Source organism: Crinia signifera, chromosome 2 (genome assembly GCF_055691185.1).
Source record: "Crinia signifera chromosome 2, ASM5569118v1, whole genome shotgun sequence".
In the NCBI taxonomy this organism is placed as follows: domain Eukaryota; kingdom Metazoa; phylum Chordata; class Amphibia; order Anura; family Myobatrachidae; genus Crinia; species Crinia signifera.
Window position 1 is genome coordinate 265,408,389 of NC_139218.1, and position 8,808 is coordinate 265,417,196.

At 44.8% G+C, this 8,808-nt stretch overlaps 1 protein-coding gene across 6 annotated transcripts in view; it reads right to left on the bottom strand.

The window, feature by feature from the left end:
- CNGA3 (cyclic nucleotide gated channel subunit alpha 3) overlaps positions 1-6,737 on the bottom strand; it is a 46,495-nt gene extending 39,758 nt beyond the window's left edge. For 3 of the 6 annotated variants that reach the window (XM_083168552.1, XM_083168553.1, XM_083168550.1), the window contains exon 1: positions 6,399-6,736. The gene's annotated coding sequence lies outside the window, so the exon portion shown is untranslated. Of the gene's footprint in view, positions 1-6,398 lie in introns of all 6 variants that reach the window. The other 3 variants (XM_083168551.1, XM_083168554.1, XM_083168555.1) reach the window with 3 other exon arrangements.
- Between the last annotated feature and the right edge of the window lie 2,071 nt (positions 6,738-8,808).

An 8,808-nucleotide genomic window follows, 5' to 3' on the forward strand; every position in this document is an offset into this window, starting at 1 on the left:
GAGCAAAAAAGAGGTATCAAGCTAGGATCATAGGAAAGCCAGCAAACACACAGGAAACATGTATATTTACATGCAATATCCAAGGGTATAGCATACACATGATTCCTGCGACATCAAGAAGACAAAGCAGGATGTATATATAACAGTATTCTGAAACGTAGTAAGGTAGAAAAAGACATGAAGTGGGCATCCCAGGGTGCCATATTATAGGATTTAGTCCGGCCAGTTTTCGGTGCCGTGAATGGGCCGCGGTATAGTAGAAGACCCATATCTCAACCCTTGATTCCCTTGGGAAAGCTGAGGATTGCGTCCAGAATAGTCAGGTACCAATATGAAATATTGTAAAGTTGTCAGCAGGAACGGGGTGGGGAATTTTTGTTGAGACATGGTCAGGTCAACACGAATTTGCATAAGGTGCCAAATATTTTCACAACCATTGCGAACCAACTTCAAGGAAACTTCTGGGGTGCGGTCAAATAAAGGAGTCATATGGGTTATATATGCAGGATATTGATGTAGAATTTCTTCAACCACTTGTGGATATTTGTCAGGGACATGCGAAATGGAAGGGGTTAACTCCCGAACATCATCAAGTCTGGCAGCAAGTCTGTCAGCCGAGGCCGTTATAGCATGAAGGATTTGTTGTAGATAGGCTTCCATATCTGCGCCAGGAATGCACACAGCCAATTTAACGATGATTAGGTAGACTGCTGGGAAGGAGACTTTGGGCCTTATTCTACTTCACTCTTTCTGACAAAATCCTTCTTAGATGGACAAAACCATATGCACTGCAGGGGGGCAGATGTAAAATGTGCAGAGAGAATTCGATTTGGGTGAGTTATCTTGTTTCTGTGCAGGGTAAATACTGGCTGCTTTATGTTTACACTGCAATTTAGATCTCACTTTGAAGTAAAACCCCACCCAAATCTAATTCTCTCTGCACATTTTATATCTGTCCCACCTGCAGTGCACATGGTTTTGTCCATCTAAGAAGGATTTTGTCAGAAAGAGTGAACTAGAATAACCCCCTTAGTGTATTACAATATGGTGGTGGCTAGCACACCACCTAACAATCCAAATATATTAGCAGCAGCAGAATATCTGGCTGTAGCTTCTCCCAGAAAAGAGCAGGTGATGTGTATTACATAGTATACTGTCCCTGCAGTCTCCAGTAAGCTTATACCCCTCGTATCTGCTGATCAGGGTCAAATCTGTATAGTTACCGCAGACCAGGGGACCAGCAGGCGAGGCAGCGCCACCGGCTCCGTGCGGCCGAACGGCCTGTCTCAGTGAGGACAGCTACCGCTCTCTGGGCTACTCCCCGGAGCCCTTCCAGACGCCCCCCCCCAGCCGACTCACCCAGGCCGCGGCAATCAAGCAGCCGGATTACAGAGACCGCAGGTCTGGGGACTCCCCCGTTCAGCCGCAGCAGCCGGGAGATCCAAGATGGCGCCCGCCGCTGTATAGGATGCACGAGGCCCAGCAGGCCAGGCCAGTCAGCACTCTCCGAGTAGACCAGGATAGTCACGGGCAGCTCAGGAGGTACAGGAGCAGTTCTAAAGGCAGCTGAATTGCATATAAATCTTCTGCAGGTCCGGAGACAGGATTTTTTTTCAGGATAGTTACGGAGCTCAAGGTCTCCACACCCGCTCTCATTGCCGGCTAGGCCACGCCCCAAGAAAGGTGTTTCACCACAGGTGATGGTAATCATAAATTAAGAGGGAAGTCCAGGAGCAGAGCATTGTGTCCCTCCTGGATAGGATCATGGTGGGAGGTATGCAGTCATCCCAGACTCCACGGTTTAGAGGGGCCTCACAGATTCAGGCAGGCAGTGGAGTTCGGGATGGGTAATGCATACCTCCCAACTGTCACGATTTTAGAGGGACAGTCCCGATTTTCGGGTCCTGTCCCGCTGTCCCACCCGCGGCAGGCATTGTCCCGCTGCGGGGGGTGGCAGTTGGGAGACCCCCCAATCTAGTAGAATAGATGCTGTGCGCATGCGCACAGCGTCTATTCTCCTATGAAAATGAGGTTGCGGTTAATTAGCATAAGCCGCACCCTCATTTGCATATGCCCCGCCCCCTTTTCGGGCGCTCGTCCCTATTTCCTCTGGGCAGAAGTTGGGAGGTATGGTAATGGGTTAGTTCTAAATTGAAGTGGGCTAAGGGACCTTCCGACGTCACAGGGGAGGAGAGGGGACAGAGAGAGGAGGAGCAAGCTCTGATCAAGGGTCGCTTCACTCGCCACGTTTTGGGCATGGTGGCTCGCTCCGCTTAGCTCTCCACCTGGTTACTAACGGCAACCAGTGGTGGCGCGGATAGTGAAGGAGCAAGTCATGGGCAATGCACTACTGGGTAATTACTCCCATGAGGCATTGCTGAAGGGTCAAAAGAGCATGTACTGAGCTGTGTTGGAGGAGCCCGTCACATGCTTCTCCAATGGAGATCAGCAGCAGGAGACTTGTGGAAGCGATACACACTGAGGGACAGATGTATCAAGCTTCAAAAAGTGATAAAGTGCAGAGTGATAAACAGCCAGCCAATGAGCTCCAACCTGTGATGTTACAGGCTGGGTTTGAAAAAAACACAGGTGGGAGCTGATTGGCTGGTTGTTTATCACTCTCCACGTTATCACTATTTGGAGCTTGATACTGAGGCTTTAACTGCTCTGCTGGCCTGGCTGTTGCCTGATGCTGTGGCTCCTGCTGTGAGTACACTGTGTCATTTTATAGGTTAGGAGCATTTAGTCTACAGCATGATGGTCAACACCATTAGGTCGACATGGGAAAAGGTCGAAATGGTTCTAGGTCAAAAGGTAATTAGTTCAATAGGTCGAAAGGTCGACATGTGGTTTTTCACTGTTTCTGATACATGGATACAGTTTAAAGTGCACTGCATCCGCTCGCTATTCGTCATGCACCGTGACGCGCTATGGGCCATGCACACACAATTTTATTCTCCCACCATGCCCTAGTGGATGGTAGGGCATGAAATACCGCCTGTCGGCACATGTCGGCTAAAAAAACCAGTGAAAAACCCCATGTTGACCTTTTGAAAGTCAAACTAATGACCTGTCAAACTAATGACCTTTCGACCTAGAACCATGTCGACCTTTTCCTCTATCGACCTAGACCCATGTCGACCTTTCCCCATGTCGATCTAATGGTGTCGACCTAATGACTGTCTACCATCATGCTGTAGACCACAGTGGGGGGATTGGGGAGCTACTGTATACTGTGGCATTATGTAAGTGTGAGTACAGATTTTTTGAATTTTTTACACCCACATTTAATCATCACTCTTCTGGGGAAAAAACTCTCCCTGTCTATCCAGCCGTGTACACAGGGGGGAAACCATTCACAATCACTCACCATCTAATGGTTTTCCCCTTGCAGATTTGTTTTGAAGGGGCATTGCTATATATATGGTCATGGCTATGAAATGGGGTGCAATGATATCATGTGGTGGCTCAATGTATGGGCTGCGGGATATGGTTCAATCTCCCCTGCAATCTGACAACTCAAGGAGGGACAGGCAGGGTTACTTCCAAAGCATGGGCCTAATTCAGCATGAGTTGTAGTTTTAAAGTATTGAGGGGTCGCCCTGCACAGGAAAAGGCCGCCCTGCATGCTGGGTCCCTTCCCGCATATCGGCCATGCCATGTTTTTGTCCGCAATGGCTGGTGTGACTTGCTTGGGCCACCCTGCAAACTAAGTTATATATATATATTCAGGTTGTTACTATAATAGTATCAAGTGATTTTGAAAATTATTTTTCATTTAGTAATATAGGGGAAAATTTACTAAAGGAAATTTGTAAATATAGGTGTATTTGTATCCAAAAATATAGGTGTATTTGTATCCAGAAATACACTTATTTTTGACATTTACTATCCCGAAAATACGGCAATTCGTATTCGTATTGATAGCACATAAATACGACTACGAATTGCTGTATTTTCGGGATAGTAAATGTCAAAAATAAGTGTATTTCTGGATACAAATACACCTATTTTTTACAAATTTCCTTTAGTAAATTTCCCCCATAATGTTTCCTAGATGGGTTCTGTATACTCACTGGGGCAGGATGCACCAAAGGTAAAAATGTGGGCAAACTTCTGAAAATGCCAATTTCACAGGTTTTGACACATTTCTTGTATACATCAAGCTCCAGAAAGTTATACATTCCAGAGCACGGGCTTGGTGGGCATTGCCATCTTTCAATGGCATTGCCTTATAGAAGCCTATGGGATTGGTATTACACAGACTGTAATGTAAGAATGCTACAGTACCTGTGTTTCAGTCACCAAAGTGAGCACTGTATAGTCACCAGCATGTGATATTTTCAACGTGTGTACTATATCTCACAGATATGCACAACCCTGTAACCCAGATCATTATATTATCTAACATCAGATAGGCACTGCATGTACACTGGCTATAAGACAGGACTCTATGATATATCTGCCATTTGGTTTAACATGCAGACTGATTAAAAAAAACAGACTTGATATTATATATTGGACAGCAGATGGGTTCTGCATGTATACTGGTCATATGACGGTGCTCTGTAGTATATATCAGACATCATATGGGTTCTGCATGTATACAGGTCATACTCTGTATAAATATACTGGATATGGGCTGTACATGTACTGTGCACACACTATGATTAAAAGTTAACGCAACATAGTAAAAGGCGTATAAATGGCCTGCACTGCACATTGTATTTACTATGGCAAACCTAAATGGATTGAAGCTGTATAGAGGACTATTTTCTAGTTCAAACCACTACTGAGAGGAATCCCTTTCTGTTACCTAATGAGTGAATGTAACATTATAAGAGTAAGGGGCAGAGGGAATTACGGTAATAGGATGTAAGTGCTTATCAGGCCCCATCCTGGTCCATCAGGTAAAGGAATATTGTCTACAATTGTGGCGTAAACATAAGTATGCTCCAATGGAGTTGCGCACCTGATGTTAGAATTAGGGGGGGGGGGGGGGGGAATGAAATCAACCCTGTATCATTAGTTTGGTACTAGGAGAGAGGCAGCTTTTACTTCTAATTATGGACAGTATAAAGGCTGGTTACAGTATACAGGCTGGTTACAGTATACAGGCTGGTTACAGTATACAGGCTGGTTACAGTATCACGTACAATGTATGTTCAGAAGTTCTGCTTTTTGCAGTTCTATCACCAAATGTGTAAATACATTGCTCATATGACTGTATAGCACAGCAGCACTCAATACATGATTCTTCCTTTCATAGAGAAAACACAAGATCCATCATCCACACAATTTGGATGCGCTATTAATCAGTAGTGAAGATAGCATTTAATCATTGATTATAGTGACTGAGGAATCATCAGGTGTGTGGCTGACAAATCACTTACCATACCAATCCTGGGAACTCTATTACACAATCATGTATCTCTTCCTATAACAGCTGAGGGTTAAATACCTTAATCCATCCCCCATCTCCTTCTAACAAGACAAACAACAGGCAACCTGCTCTCTGATGTGAAGCATACTGACAAAACCAAGGGAAAACCCTGCAATGTACCATTTTATCCCAATGAGGCTTATATGATGAATCTCTACAAATGAAGTGCCATCCTGAATTCAGTATGTCTGTTTCCCAGTAGTGTAACCATTGTCTCCTGTGCCAGTGTCTTTTGTTGACATGCCTGAAAAAGTCATTTCAATAGCAGAAAGGGAGAGAAGGCAATTTAGTCTAATCCACCTATGCATCGAGATGATAAGAATACAAAAGAGGCAGATTCCCATGAAAAGCACAACCTCAGCAGAGGAAGCCTAGGATAATGACAGTGTATTGTACTGTGTGCCTCCTGGAGCATGGTGACTGTTCTCTTCAGTGTGTTTACATCCACCTAGAACTACTGAGTGTCCCCCAATGTAGACTGGTGTGTGCAGCCTGCATGAACACATGTTACCCACCTCCCTATTCTGAGCACACACGCATAACATACTGTATATGCTGGCAGGGGGTAGCCGTACAGGTGGGACCCCTGGGGATGTTTCTGAGCTGTTGGTGATGAGGCTATTGCATGGTACCATTATATGACATGGTTACAGGACAGCAGAATAAGGGATGCACTGTAGTATATTCCATTGCATAAGACAGTATGGCACATCAGCACAGTGTCACGATAGAATGGGGTGCTGGTCACTGAGCGACGACTCAGGCACAATTAAAGTGAAAGCATAATTCCCTGCACACAGAGGAGAGCTGGGACAATCTTGTTACAGTAAGTGCTTTGTTAATTAGGATCGCCATGGCAACCGACCCTTCACTTAAGCTTCCCTTATCCGCAAAGTAAGCGAAGTTTGGAATATACATGTGTCCCATATGTGACACTCACTTTGCTGGCACTCACCTTATATCCAGGTTATCAGCATGCTCCGAAGTTTCATATCTTCCTACGCAGTGGTATCATCTCTTTGGCATAGTGGCATCCCTCTGAGGCTCAGTGCCCACGTACAGTGTGATGGTGAGCTGCAGTTGTATCATCCTAGTCCTGCCTCACATCCCGGGTCAGAGACCTCCAGCAGCCGCCCCCTACACCTGCCCGCAGCTAGCAGACAGACAGCGCCCTCAGCGGTGGCATTGGGGGTAGCTGCCCCGGCGCCAGTGCCAGCCGTGTACCCAGCGCTGTGTATGTGAGAGCTGCCAGCTAGAGCGGGGTTTGCACTGTGCCCGATCCGCGGCTCTGCTCCCCCTCCCTCCTCCCTCTCCTCCTCCTCCTCCCCTGGTACACAAGGTCCTCTAACTTGTGCTTGTTAAAGCCTCTGATGCACACATGTCACTCTTGTGTTGTTACCGGGAATAAAGGAACATTTTATCTTGTCACCTCGCACATCTTCCTTCATGTCTTACTAATTACATTCAGCAGGGCACATCTATAGTAAGTCATCAAGTGAGAATAAGTTATACGTACACTGAATATACTTCTGTTTTACCTTTGTACATGTACGGTTCTTTCCTCTGCATTGATCGTGCTTTTCAGCACTATGGAAAGCTCCATAGGTTTAACTTCGATTTCACTTCATGTGCTCAGAAAGGTTCTCCTACAGGACATAGCTCTATTGTGAGTAAATAGGGAGGATGCAGAGTTTACTTTTCCAGTATATGGGGTATACACATGGGGCAATTTTGGGTTAACACATTAACCCACTACGATTAAATACAACGCCGCTACAGCAAAGTATCCTTTTCATTTGGGCACACCTTATATACTGTATATATGACAGTGGATACAGGTGGCACTCATAGGACTTCTCAATTACTGTAATAAAGATACAGAGCTCTAATTCAGATTAACATTTTAATCTCATGTCAAGATCCTGATTCTGATGAAAATCTTGAAATAAGATTGGAACGTTAATCTGAATTAGATCTCCATCTCTTCATTACCTCAATTGCTAAATTTTATGAGTGCCGCCTGCATCCTCTGTCTTATATGCTCGCACCTACTGGAGGGCACAAGGCTATACTTACTATTAGGAATTGAGTGCTGATGCGTTTATTTTGTAAGAAATCACCCGGGTTTTTTAAAGCACCAATCATTTACACGGCAAAACCAGTTTGATTTTTGCCGTGTAAATGATTGCCGCTTTAAAAAAACCCTGGAGATTTCTTACCGAATCTCTCACTTTCTGATTCTCTCACCCTATTACATTTCACACATTGGGCCTTATTCTAGTTCACTCTTTCTGACAAAATCCTTCTTAGATGGACTACAGGTGGGGCAGATGTAACTTGTGCAGAGCGAATAGTATTTACCCTGCACAGAAACAAAATAACTCACCCAAATCTAATTCTCTCTGCACATTTTACAGCTGCCCCCCTGCAGTGCACATGGTTTTCTCCATCGAAGAAGAATTTTGTCAGAAAGAGTGAACTAGAATAAGCCCCATATTTTCTGCCTTTCATTGAGTGCTAGAATAGTTTAGGATAGTTAAAAAAGAAAAACAATCCATAATTACCCACTGTAGTAAATTAGTTAATTAAATGCCTTCTTACCTGTTGCCTTTTCAAAAAAAAAAATGCTGGGTTAGACTTCCAGTTTTACTGGTTAATTAATTTTTTTTAATTCAATTATTATTTTTTAATTATTTCATATAAAAGTATACAGTATCATTACAAGATTTTCAGAGGTGCAAATACTGTTGTAATACCAATTCCATAGGTTTCCTCATGCAAAGGAAAGCAACATCAGACTGTCCTAAGCAATTAGTACATGTTGTGCCCTTGTCTATTCAACACATTTGACATTGGATTAATAAGTACAAACAAATTGCCCATTTAAACATTTTTATTCTTTTACTAACATGTTTTCTCTTGCACACTTACAGATCACATGGCTGCCTCATTTAGGGCAAACACAAGCAGATACACCAGCGATGGTCTGACTGACCACATTAATGATGCCGCCCAGCAGGTGCTGCGAACAGGGCCGCCGAGAAAATTGTTTGGGGCGTGACCTAATTGCGGAAGGCGTGGCCACCTCCCGTGATTAGGCCACACCCCCAATATTTTTAGAGGTGGGTGAAAAAACACTAAAGTCGAGGGGGGTGGGGAGGTGTTATTGCCCCCCCCCCCCTCAGCAGCAGCACACACCTACAGCATGTGCTGTGATGACACGCTGTCAGTATGATGCTCATGCTGAGCCTGCTATTAGCACAGCACATGCTGTAGAGATCTGTGCTGCTACTGCCCAGGAGGGACGGAGAGGGAAGGGGGAGGGTCGCGGACCAGGGCCCCAGCCAGGCCCCTCCAGCAAGCCT